The 13,051-nt window shown below is 40.0% G+C and overlaps 1 protein-coding gene across 7 annotated transcripts in view; it reads right to left on the bottom strand.

The window, feature by feature from the left end:
* The window catches only part of Myo9a (myosin IXA), a 188,361-nt gene extending 175,882 nt beyond the window's left edge, over positions 1–12,479 (bottom strand). For 6 of the 7 annotated variants that reach the window (XM_028774384.1, XM_028774386.1, XM_028774390.1 and 3 more), the window contains exon 1: positions 12,376–12,479. The gene's annotated coding sequence lies outside the window, so the exon portion shown is untranslated. The remainder of the gene's footprint in view (positions 1–12,375) is intronic. The other variant, XM_028774385.1, reaches the window with a different exon arrangement.
* Positions 12,480–13,051: the final 572 nt, after the last annotated feature.

Genomic DNA, 13,051 nt, shown 5'->3' with positions numbered 1-13,051 from the left:
GGAAGGGAGAAGGGAAGGGAGAAGGGAAGGAAGGGAGAAGAGAAGGAAGGGAGAAGGGAAGGGAGAACAGAAGGAAGGGAAAAGGGAAGGGAGAAGGGAAGGAAGGGAGAAGGGAAGGGAGAAGGGAAGGGGAGAGGAAGGGAAAGGAAAAAGAAAAAAAAGATAATCTTTATGTGCCAATTAGAAATGATCTCCAGAAAACACACTGAATAAATTTTTTTTTAAAACCAAAGTACAAAGCAACACATACAGTATGCTAATTTGGGTGTTTAAATGGAGAATTTGAAAGAAAAACTACTACATACATAAATGAGATTCCCAAGTTTATCTCAGTGGATGATTTCTCCTTTTGTACTATGCAACTATTTTGCATATTCAAACAATAGAATTACCCCCAGACAGAGTTATTAAATTAAGAGGCTGGCAAGCCAAGGATGGGTAAGATTCTGCACACAGCCTTACCAACCTAAGACAGAAATGCACTGCTTTTAATAATTCATATTCCCCAACAGGTAAGGAAGGCATTCTTGGCAGAATGACCTAAGACAGGCTCAATCTTGTTAAAGAAATAAAAAAAGGGGAGAGGTGGAAAGCTTTGAGGGCTGCTTGGCAAGAATCTGACATGGGCCAAGGATAAGGAAGTGGGCTGCTTGGCAAGAATATGACACTGGCCAAGGACAGGAAGTGGGTTTCAGGCAGGAATCTGACACTAGGTTAGAACAAAGAAGTAATTTCAGGCAGGATCTAAATCTTAGGCTAGAACAAGGAAGTAGGTGTCAGACATTAAAATCCCTTTGGGCTAGGATAGGGAAGTTGGCTCAGATATTTTCGTCATCCTGATAAGCCCTTAGAAACAGTGAACATGGGAGTATTGACAGAACTTTGTTTATTGCCTTGCTTGTTCTTTGACTATTTGTGTTTATTGTCTTGCTGTTCCTTGACTGTTTGCATCTATTGTATTGCTAGTTCCTCAGCCTAGAACTGACCTTAATACTTGCATGTAATTAAAATGGTATAAAAGCAAAAAGGAGAAGGGAGGATGGGATAGAGGGGTTCTAGGGAGGGGAAATGGGGAAAGGGGATGACATCTGAAATGTAAATAAATAAAATATCCAATAAAAAAACAATAGAATTAAATCAATAAAGAAAAATTAATCCTTAAATAAAAACTAGACACTGATACATATTAAACTGGCACCAATAGCATCAAGAAAATAAATAGTATTGTGTATTCCAAACAATAAATATATCCTTACTAAAATACACTGACAAAAGAAAAAAAGAAATTTGAACTTTAATGAGTACTTTATTTTGAAACTACAAAGAATAGACAATTATTAAAGCACTAAAGAACACTGTCAAAGTATAACTCCCATAAGTTAGCATACTTAATTATAGGAGTAAAAAAAAGTACTTTTAAAATACAAAGTCATAACAAATACCACCTCAAACCCTGTCAAACCTGGATCAAACCTGGATCACACTAATAGCGGGACACCTAAAATCATGTATCTACATTCCAGCTTGTCCAATCTCTTAACACTGCAATGTCAGTTCATGCTTGAGAATACTTCAGTCGAGTCACCAAAAGAAAGAGTTTCAAAAATGTATTAAATTTGCAATTTTTGGTTGGACTGAAGTCATAACTATATATGGTCTGTAGCCTAGATGAAATGCACATATCATAAATTATATATTCCATTACCTATAAAAGATTTTGCCAAAAAAGTTAACACATTAAGCAAGCCTTAAAAACATAGCCTCCGGTAGAGAGGTGGTGGCACATGCCTGTAATCCCAGTACTTGGGAGGCAGAGGCAGGCGGATTTCTGAGTTCAAGGCCAGCCTGGTCTACAGAGAGTTCCAGGATAGCCAGGATTACACAGAGAAACCCTGTCTTGGAAAAAAAAAAAAAAAAACATAGCCTCCAATTCAAAAATGAGACCAGAAAAGGACAAATTATACAACTGTACCAAGAAACAACTATATAACTCTAGAAAACAAGCTATTCTTCAAAATAATTTGCTCTTTTCAAAGCAATTTCAGTGTCTTAGGGAAAATGAGATTTCAGTATCTTATGAGAAAGAACTATTCTCAAGTATAAGAGATAAATGAAATGAAAAAGAAAAATATGGCTGGGCTGTGGTGGCACATGCCTTTATTCCCAGCACTTGGGAGGCAGAGGCAGGCAGATTTCTGAGTTTGAGGCCGGCCTGGTCTACAGAGTGAGTTCCAGGACGGCCAGGGCAACACAGAAAAACCAAAATTCTTGAAAAACCAATAAAAAAAAAGAAAAAGAAAAATATGAATACTAATTTGAGATCTTATTTTAAGGGATAACTGGAAATTTTGAAATATAAACTGAAAATTAATTTTTTTTACTGGGAAGTTCAGCAAGATGACTCAGAGGGAAAAGTCACTTCCACACGCACATCATAGAGCACAAACAGAGTAAATTAACTTCTGGAGAAGGTATTAGCAATGGTAAAACTATTAGTAATGTAAAGAATATCTATTTTTTAACAAACATTTTCTGGGCCAGTGAAATGGCTCAGTAGATAAAGGTGCCTGGAACCAAGGAAGGCTTCATGAGTTCCATCCTGGGGAACACCACATGGGAGAAGACAATCAACTCGCACAAGCTTCCTCTGAACTCCACAGGTACACATATACACATACAAAAATAAGTATTTTTTAAAATATTTTCCAAAGTATTTTGAAGCAAATTTGTCATGATATTTGTCATTTACTTTCTAGAAGTTTAAGAGCTAGGTGGTGGTGACGCACACCTTTAATCCCAGCACTCGGGAGGCAGAGGCAACCGGATCTCATAGTTGAGTAAAAAGCCAGCATGGTCTACAGAGAATTCCAGGACAACTGTCTCCAGAAAAAAAAAAAAAAAAGAAAAAAAAAAAAAAAAAAAAAAAAGAAGGGGGGGGGGGGGAGGGGGGGGAGGAAGAGGAGAAGAAACAACCTTGGCAGCAGGAGGGGGAGAAGAAGAGGAACAACAACAACAACAATAACAAGTAGCAGTAGTTTTTCATCAAAATATGCGCACATATAAAGAACAATCTAGTAAATCACAACATTACAGAAGCAAACAGTGCTAACTTTGAATATAAACTGCAAATATATTCAACCTTTTAATTCTCTCCTTTTAACTTTTCAACGTGAGTAGCTTTTATAATTAAAAAATGAGGAGGGGCTAAACTAAAAGAAAATAAAGTTGCAAACATTATTCAGAAAAATATGATTGAAAAATCACTTATTAAGATGTCTACAGTCTCCTGATAAACTTCCTTAAAGAGAGAGAGAGAGAGAGAGAGAGAGAGAGAGAGAGAGAGAGAGAGAGAGAGATTATTCAGCCCACTATCAGATGATCGATAAAAGTAAGCAGATTTCAAACAAATACTTAACACACTACAAACAGCAATAGTACTAAAATCTGTCAATGATTTAAGGAATGTCTATCATTGCCAAACTAAACATATCCTGTAATGATAACCTCACCCAAAATACACTGCAATATCCATTAACCCTACATACTGAGATAACAAGAGAAGTCCCTGGTTTTACCAGGAATCTCCCTTCATAGTAGTCCTGGCTAGCGTGGAACAAACTATGTAGACCAGGCTGACCTCAAACTTGCAGCAATCCTGCCAAGTACTAGGATTAGAGATATGTAGCACCATCCCCAGCAACACATTTCTTCCAACTATTATGAACTATAAAATACAGCAGTTAAAAGATAGCTTATATATTACCCTAGTATTTCCTTCTGTTGACAAAAATAACAAAAAAGTCACTGCAATTAGCCACTATCCTAATGAAATTCTTAAACATATCAAAAGATACTGAAAAAAGCTTTTACATACTCCACTCTAGCCAGGCTCTGTGACATTCACCTGTAATCCCAACTGCTATGTCCCAGGAAGTTTGTAAACAGCCTTACCAAAAATTTATCAAGACCCCACCTCCAGCCTGACACTGGTAGCCCACACCTTTAATTCCAGCACTCAGGAGACACAACAGGTGGATGTCTGTGAGTTCCAGGACAACCAGGACTACATAGAGAAACCCTGCCTCAGAAAAAACAAACAAACAAAAAGATCCCACCTCTAAAAACAGAAAAGCCTTAAAATCCTTGTGAGGAAAAAATGCTATCACCCTACAGGAGATAAATATATATCCTGAAGCTCTCATGTTTTCAGTAAGTGACGTAACTGGAATTTGAATCCAAATCTGCTGAAAATCCAGGTTTAAGAGTCCATACTCTTAGCTAGGCAGGGGATGGGGGATAGGGTGGGGTGGCGTGGGGGGTTGAACCCAGTGGATCTCTCAGTTGCAATTCTAGGACACCCAGTTGGCTATACAAAGAAACCATGGCTCAAAAAAAAAAAAAATACTCTTTCTATTTAATTAGACAAAATGAACTTAAAATTAAGAGAGAAAAACTTAACTAAGGAGAACGTATGTTTAAGAGAATACCTAGAGGAGCTGGAGAGATGGCTCAGTGGTTAAGAGCACTGACTACACTTCCAGAGGTCCTGAGTTCAAATCCCAGCAACCACATGGTGGCTCACAACCATCTGTAATGAGATCTGATGCCCTCTTCTGGAGTGTCTGAAGACAGCTACAAGTGTACTCATATATAATAAATAAATAAATCTTTTAAAAAAAAAAAAAAAAAAAGAGAATACCTAGAGATTCAAAGAAATATATATATATATACACATACATACACACACACACACACACCTTATGGTTTAAAAAAAGTAATAACTATTGCTAATAGGGAAAAAGAGCAATTTTTTTCCAAATTTAGCTATGGCACAAGACTAGTCCTTTTCTCACCCTGAGGAAAATTAGACTCTAGTTGCCTCCTGGATGACCCCACTACTCCTGGATGACAATACACAGCAACATAATTCATAAAAGCCCAAATGCCAAACAATTCTGAAAGTACTTTGTATGTTTACTGTACCTATTCTAAGCATGTTCACCATCAAAATTAATGTTACTTTCACCAAATATACTTCAATTTATGTAATCTTTTATATCACTCTACTCCAACAAATCTTCTATACAATAATTTTAGTATAGTGTGATTTTTGCTTGTCTACTGCATGAAAATAAAGCAACTGTGTTTTTTTAATATAAGTTATATATGGTCTCTGTACAAAATCAAACTCCTACCTACCATGCCTATTTAAAGATACACTCGCTGGGCAGTGGTGGCACATGCCTTTAATCCCAGCACTCAGGAGGCAGAGGTAGATGGATTTCTGAGTTCGAGGCCAGCCTGGACTACAGAGTGAGTTCCAGAACAGCAAGGGCTACAAGAGAAACCCTGTCTCAAAAAACAAACAAACAAAAACAAAAAAACAGATACACTCAAAAGCTGGGTGTGGTAGAATACAGCTGTGATCCCAGAACTCAGAAGCCAGAAGCAAGTGGACCTTGTCTCAAAAACAAACAAGCAAACAAAAATTTAATTCCAGCGGTTAGGAGGCAAAGTCAGGCAAATCTCAGAGTTCATGGACAGCCTGGTCTACAAATCCAGTTTCAGGAAAGCCAGAGCTACAGAGAAACCCAGTCTTTGGGAGAAAAAAAAAAAACCTAACAAAACAAAGAGGAAAATCTATATGTTAAAGAGTTATTACATTTAAAATTAAATACTCTGAAATGCATTAGGATTAGAATTAGAAGGCATAAGGTAGCTTGGGGAATTCTAGCAATATTCTGTTTTGAGGTACCAAGTACTGCTACATAAACAGTTACACTTGATGAAAACTCACGGAACTGTACATTTATTATCTATGTATTTTTTGTACAGACAGAAGTCAATTTATAACAGTTGAACTTTCTCATAGTACAAAAGCAGAGCTGTGTCACTAACCTATGGTACCGCCAGGTCCAGCTGTGTTAAAATATATTTTTAACTTACAGTGCTTTATTAGAATGTTAAATTCCATGGGAAATTTAAAGTATGCAAGTAAATGCAGCCCTATAATTCTAGCACTAGACAGACTAAAACTAGAGGACTGCTGTGATTTTGAGAATAGCTCGCACTACTCATTAACCCTGTCTCAAAATAATGAATACACACACACACACACAAACACACATACACACACACACACACACACACACACACACACACACACACAAGAAATAGGTGAGTAAGATGGTCTCATTTGCTGCCAAGTCTGATGACCTGAGTTCCAACCCCAGAAACCTACATAGTGGAAGAAAAGAACTGACTCCTTTAAGTTGTCCCCTTACCTACACAAGACCCATGTGTGCCCACAGGCATACACACACACAAGAAATAAACAGAACCTACAATCTAAATGCCTGTGTTATTATACAGCACTTATACCATCTCCTTTACCAAAAAAACTAAAACCTAGAAAGGGAAAAATAGACAAGTTATTTCACAGAGCGCTGTCACAGACAAAAACACATACACTTTAATCCAGAAGGAGTTAAAAGAAAGCTTCCTGGGAAAAGGTATACTGTACTGAATCCTGGAGGTCAGACAGGAACTAGCCAAGCAAGGAAAGAGTTGAAAGGAAACAGAGCATGAAGACAAGGAAACTAAATTCAGTAAAAATGCATTAAAGAATTCAAGGGAGACAGCAAAGAAAGAAAAGCTCAGAAGGCTGAGGTAGGACAGGTCCATATTCAAGGCTAACCTAGGGTACATCTCAAAAACAAAGAATCCCAGCACTCAGAAGGCAAAGGCAGACAGATCTCTGTGACTTCAAGGCCACCCTGGTATACACAGAAAATCAGAGGACAGCCAGGACTTCACAGAAAGATCTGTCTGAAACAAAGCTAGAGAAAATGTGAGTTAAGACACCCCATGCTACAGCTCAAACTCTATCCTGAAAGCAACAAGAAAGCACTGTGGACCTTTCAACTGGAAGGACAGTTAAGTGTGCATTGGTGTTATCCATGTCAATGATGTTGCCTTCGATGCTTACAATCCCATTTTATAGGAACTAGCCTGCAAACTATACTTTGAACCATGATTCTGCTCTATGCACATATGTACATACATTACATAACCAATGCTGAATGGCCAGGAATAGTCATTCCATCTTGCTAGCAGCCATTGGGAAGAGGAGGGGAGGAAGGGCAAACAAAAGAACTGAGCCAAAGAAATTGTTTTTCGAGCATTCAAATCAAAAAGTCCTAGACTGCAAAAGACTTTGCTCAAGATTTGAAGTGTAAAAGCTAGCAAGTCAGAAAGCAAGGTATTGGCATGGTAATGACATGGTAATTACAAAAGGCAGAAATGGGGAATAAACGCAATCTATAAGACAGAAGATGAAAAGACTATGCAAACACTAACAATAATGCAACAACTAAACAAGTAAAGTCTAGGTCTTGTGTGTGGCTCAGTAACAGAGTGATTAGCATACACAAATCCTAGGTCCTATTCACAACACTGCCATAAATTAAAGTGAAATGTCTTCTCCTGCTTCCAACTTAATAGGTCCTTTTCTTACATCAACTTGTTTCATTTTTCCTGGGTTCCCTCTTGCATGTGCATGTTTGTTTTCCAAAAGCACTCCTTAACTACTTAAGATAACCTGAGTCTCCTCCGTGAAACTGAAAGAGTCTAAGAATATTTCAGAACACTTGTTTTGGCAGCAGTGAAAAGAACATACAAAAGAAAGTGTGGTGAAATCAACAACAGAAGGTAAACAACAAGACCACCTGGAAAGCATCACAGAAGCCTAAAAGGCAGCTGAGTTCACTTAAAATAAAAAGAATACAGGAGAAAAGAACAATAAAGATGTAAAGCATTTATTATGATAATGAAGGTGCAAGACATAATGAAAAACTGGATATTGGTAGTATGACAGAGAAAAGATGATTTTCATAGGTTCCTGAAAACTTCATGAGAACACAAGGGTGTCACTCCCATTCATCAAGATAAATCAAAATCAACTGAGTTGCAGTTTCTGTCTGCTCTGTTCCTAGTTTTGTGGGGAAGAAAGACAGAGAAAGTTCTGTATTTTTGGATTGGAGTACTTACGAAATATGACACCATGTGGTCTATTACCAAGTGGTTTACAGAGGTGTAAAGCAAAGACAAGGGTTCTAAACAGCCTCTGTAGATAAAAGAATCAACATATAAAATTAATGTGTTTTTGTTGGTCAGGGGATGTGTTTTGTTGTTGTTTTGTGGTTTGTTTCTTCTTTTTTTGAGACTGATTCTTTCTACATAGCCAGGTTGGCCTTGAATTATTGGCAATCCTCCTACCTCAGTCTCTCAAGTAATGGAATTACAGGTCTATAATACCATGCTTGACTCAAGTTGATGTATTTTTTAAATATCTGAAAAGTCTGTTTTCTTTAAACTGTTAATATATCTAAGAAATTCAATCATTCAAATATTAAAAATATTAAAATTCTTGCTCATCCTTATTCTCAAACTTTCTGTACTTCTTTGAAAATATTAAAGATTGAACAAGCATCTATATAACTGCAAATGATTTAAAAAGATAGGGGATATGTTACTAAATTCTACCATAGTTATATTTCTTTTAAAACATATAAATTTAGCTGAACATAATGATACATATTTGCAGTTCCAGCTATCTAAATTAGGTATCTGAAGCAAGAAGATCAACTGAGCCCAGGAGTTCAAGACACACCAACAGCCATGTACAATGCATCAAGATCATCATCAAATTAAAAAACAAAGCAAAACAAAAACAATTTATACCATCTCCTCAAAAACTATTTACCACTAAACTGACTAAAGAAAAGAAATGTTTAAAAGCCATTAGCCCTCTGTGGTAGACTTATAACACAATAATATGCTCAAGATTTTGAGACTAGACAAAGCTAAACTGAGAATTCTAGGACAACTAGGCTAACTGAGAAAATACTATCTCAAAAAATAATAATCAAACTCGAGACACAGCTCAAGTGATAAAAGTGTCTGCCTAGTACACACAAAGTCGTGGGTTCAATCTCTAGCACTCCACTAAACAGACATGGCAGCACATTTATGCAATCTCAGCATTCCCAAGGTAAAGTTAAGGAGTTCAAGGCAAGCCTGGGCTACATAGTGAGTTTTGAGGTCAGCCTGAGGGGCATGAGACCCTGTTACAAAAAGTAATGATAGTGGGGCTAGAGAGACTGTTCAGAGGTTAAGATCTCAACCTGCTATTGTAGAGGACCCTACTAAGGTTCCTGGAACCTATGTTCAGTTGCTCCAACTGCCTCTAACTCCAACTCAGGGAATTTGGACATGCTCTTCTGGAATCCACAATGTACGCAAATGCACATAAGCACACATAGATACTCTAACAACCAAAAATAAATCTTTAAAAATGTAATAGTAGTAAAACAACACATGAGATTGTGATTTTTTCACTACTAATAATTAACTTTTGAAAAGAACTTAATCTAGGTATTTGTGTGAGTTTCTACCTGAAATCTTTTCCTTCTAACTATACATCTTTGCCTCCAAAATTTACTACTGACACAGAACCTGATGTGATGAATTTCTGCCACAAACTCACTACTAATTGTTGTGGATAGCCCTAGCCTTGTATTTGATACTAATTCCCCTTTCCTGTGAACGGCTACAGAGGAGGTGTGAGTCATTACACAGGTGAATTCTAGCGAACCTTCCACCCATCTTAATTTGTAAAATAAAGGCTGGAGCCAGTGATGGGGCAGAGGAAGGGGGCGGTGGAGATATAACGGTTGGTGGAAGAGAGCAGAGGGGAGGACTGGAGGAAGACAATGGAGAAGGAAGACAAGGACTGGGAAGCAGGAGGTAGAAGGACAGACGCAGGGTCTGGAAAATCCTTAAGTTATAAGGGTCTCATAGCTGGGGAACAGAGTAGTGTAGGGTATCTGCCCAATCTAGGCTCACAGAATATATTCATAATTACTGAGTTGTGTTTTCATTGACCAGTCATATTTGGGTTGCAGATTTAAATATTTCCCACTACATCTAATCACCATGTATTTAACATGTCACCACTAAAAATTATGGATCCTCACACAAGGGAAAAAACTAGCACGATATCTACAATTTTGCCTTCTCTATATCCTTTTCCATCAAATCACCAAGACTTGTCAACTACCAATATCCAAATTCAGAACCACTATCACTCTTCTAACGTATTTCTAGCTTTAGCTTTATTCTACTTTTAATCTGCTCTAAAGTGACTCTTAAAAATCCACATCTGAACATTTTGGTCCCTCGCTTCAAATCCTTTAATAATTTATCTGATAAATATAATTACTATCAAAAGTAGTCACACAGTTGTAGCTCAAGAGAGTCCATGAGAAGTTTACTTTAGATAAACTTCTTTGTATAGGTTCAATACAAAAAAGAATTATCAGGTTTTTTTTCAAATCATGAAAATCATATATACATATATATAATATCTGATACATTTAGAATAAAAGCTTGCAGTAATTTTTAGAAAAAGGACTGAAAATAAATCCAAGTCCATCAAAATGGAATACTACCGAACCATTAAGTGAGGAATAGTATTCCATGAATACTATTGCTGAATGATCTCTAAGACTTAGCAGTATTATGTGAAAATGAAGCCATTTGTGTATAGTTTGTGTGTCTTTAAAATGTAAGCAGATATAAGTTTATAAATGCTGGGAATATCACATCATACCAGTTACAGAAGCTGAAGAATAGAAAATGAATGGCTGGAGACGAGAGAAAAAGAAATTTTTTACTACACTATTCTTCTGACCGTTTGACTTCTAAACTGTGTCTCATTAATACCTATAACGTAAATTGTTTTTTCTCCCTATATTACACACACTCGTAGACACAAAAACTGAAGGAAAAAAACACTTAAGTACTAGCTACAAAAATATTATCCCCCACCCTTACATAAACATTAAAATTATACACTTAACATTACGTTTCCTTCTTGACATCTCAGGAGTATAATTTCAACAAATATTTTATTCAATATTTTACTACTACTAAGAAAGCTGTTAATAGGCCGGGCGGTGGTGGCGCACGCCTTTAATCCCAGCACTCGGGAGGCAGAGGCAGGCGGATTTCTGAGTTCGAGGCCAGCCTGGTCTACAGAGTGAGTTCCAGGACAGCCAGGACTATACAGAGAAACCCTGTCTCAAAAAACCAAAAAAAAAAAAAAAAAAAGAAAGCTGTTAATAATGACTTCAACACTGAATGACATTTATGCCTGGTCCTTGGAGAAGACAGCAGCAATGGGTGGTAAAAAAAAAAATACTAAAAACATTAATCTCCAGGGATTAAGAACAGCTATAAATGCTGTTTTTCTAACAAGTTCAAAAACAGTAAATCCAAAACTTCTCTAAAAACCTATGTATCTGTATAAATCAACAAAGTATCGAGACAAATACTATATGAAGAATTACATATCATCATTGGTGTAATGCAACTTAATCTTGACAGAAGCCCCAGAAGTGTCAAGATTTTGACTGGTTCTTTCGTTCTACTGAAGAGACAAGATGAGGAGCAAGCAGCTTACCCTTGTTACAGCACACATACCCTCCCTCTCTGGGCTTCCACACTCTTTCCTCTCTTTCCCTTTCAGCATCCAGCCCTGAGGCTCCAAACATGGGTCTCAGTCTGACTCCTTAAAATCCAATAAAGTGAATACACTGGACTAAGTAAATAACCCCTTCAAGTTTTCCTGGAAATTTCTTTTCAACCAAAGATCCCGATTGGGTAGAAAACAGGTAACAAGGTTTGCTTAAGACGAGGTCTTCTAGAGAAGCTACACCAGAGCAGGGGGGCGATCCAGCACTCTGATGGTGATTTGAAGGGTTGACCGGAGATCTACTAGGTAAGAGCATCAAGACATTGGGGCTATCTGAAAGCTTGTATGAGTAGGGGAGAATCCTAGCAAACCAGACTGGAAGTAAGCTTCGTGAGGGTCCCTGTGAAGGCTCGGGTATCGATGACTCGTGGGAGATCCAAAGATCTGGGACCTAGCAATGGATTAGGAAGCAGTAGTGGCCTTGGCTCCCGGACTAGGATCCGCTCAGACGTAACGGTGTCTCTAGAGGCTCCAATCAGAATCCTAAGAGAGTCTAAAGGGGGTTCTAGCAGGAGGTGGAAGGGGGCCAGTGACAGAACCGCCGCGGCTGCTGGTGGGCAGAATGCTGTCTGGTCAATGAAAGGTATGAGAGAGTAGAGTCTGGGGGTGGAATCCGGGCCGTATTCCGGCGTTCGCTAGGCTTTAGGGGCAGAGCTGCTGGCGGGGCGTCTCCGCCGGGGCGGGGCGGGGCAGCCCTCCCGGAGCCAAAGAGCCGAGCGGGAGACGTGGGCCGGGCCAGGCCAGGCGGCTGGGCCGCTGGGTGCTGGGGCGGGTCTTACCTCTGGCTGCGCCGCGGTGGCCACCGCAGCCCCTTCCTCTTCGGCGGTAGCCGCTTCCCCACCTCGGTTTCCAGGGTCAGGCCGGAGAAAGCAGAGGCCGAGACCGCCGCGGGGTAGGCTGGTTCCGCGAGGGTGGGCCCAGCCGCCTCAGGGTCCGAGAGAGCGGCGGCCGCGCATCCCCCGCCCTGTCAGAGAGACTCCGCCCGGCCTGGGCAGGCACATCCCCCGCCGCACCCCGCCCAGAGAGCACGCGTTGGAACGGCCGCCTTAAACCGCGGTCTCTGCTTTTGCCCGTGGGACCGGTACGTCCGCCGCAGTCCCTCCCCGTCCTGCCAGGACTTTCCGACAGCCACCGCCAACTGCCTCCGCGTCCCCAGTCCGCTTGGGCCTGCGCGCCCCCGACTCCGCTCCGCGGCCCCGCCCCGCGCGACTCTCCAGCAGCAGCAGCGGCAGCCGAGCAGGCGCGCGCGCACTCACCTCCCACGCCCCCTGCTGCCAAGCCCCGGACAGCCCCGCCCGGCCCCGCCCCCGCACGTGACGCCGCTGGAGCGTGCTGCGCGCGCTTGCGCGGACACGCCCAGTTTCCGCCACCCTCCGAAGGGCCCCGCCTCCCCATTCCTTCTTCACTTTACGGCCGTGCTGAGAACACCGCGTTAGATTCTCGACTGCTAGATAG

The sequence above is a fragment of the Grammomys surdaster genome, unplaced genomic scaffold, assembly GCF_004785775.1.
Source record: "Grammomys surdaster isolate TR1022 unplaced genomic scaffold, NIH_TR_1.0 241, whole genome shotgun sequence".
Classification (NCBI taxonomy): domain Eukaryota; kingdom Metazoa; phylum Chordata; class Mammalia; order Rodentia; family Muridae; genus Grammomys; species Grammomys surdaster.
Note: the sequence above shows the minus strand (reverse complement) of the source record. Positions and strands in the feature narration are given on the sequence as shown.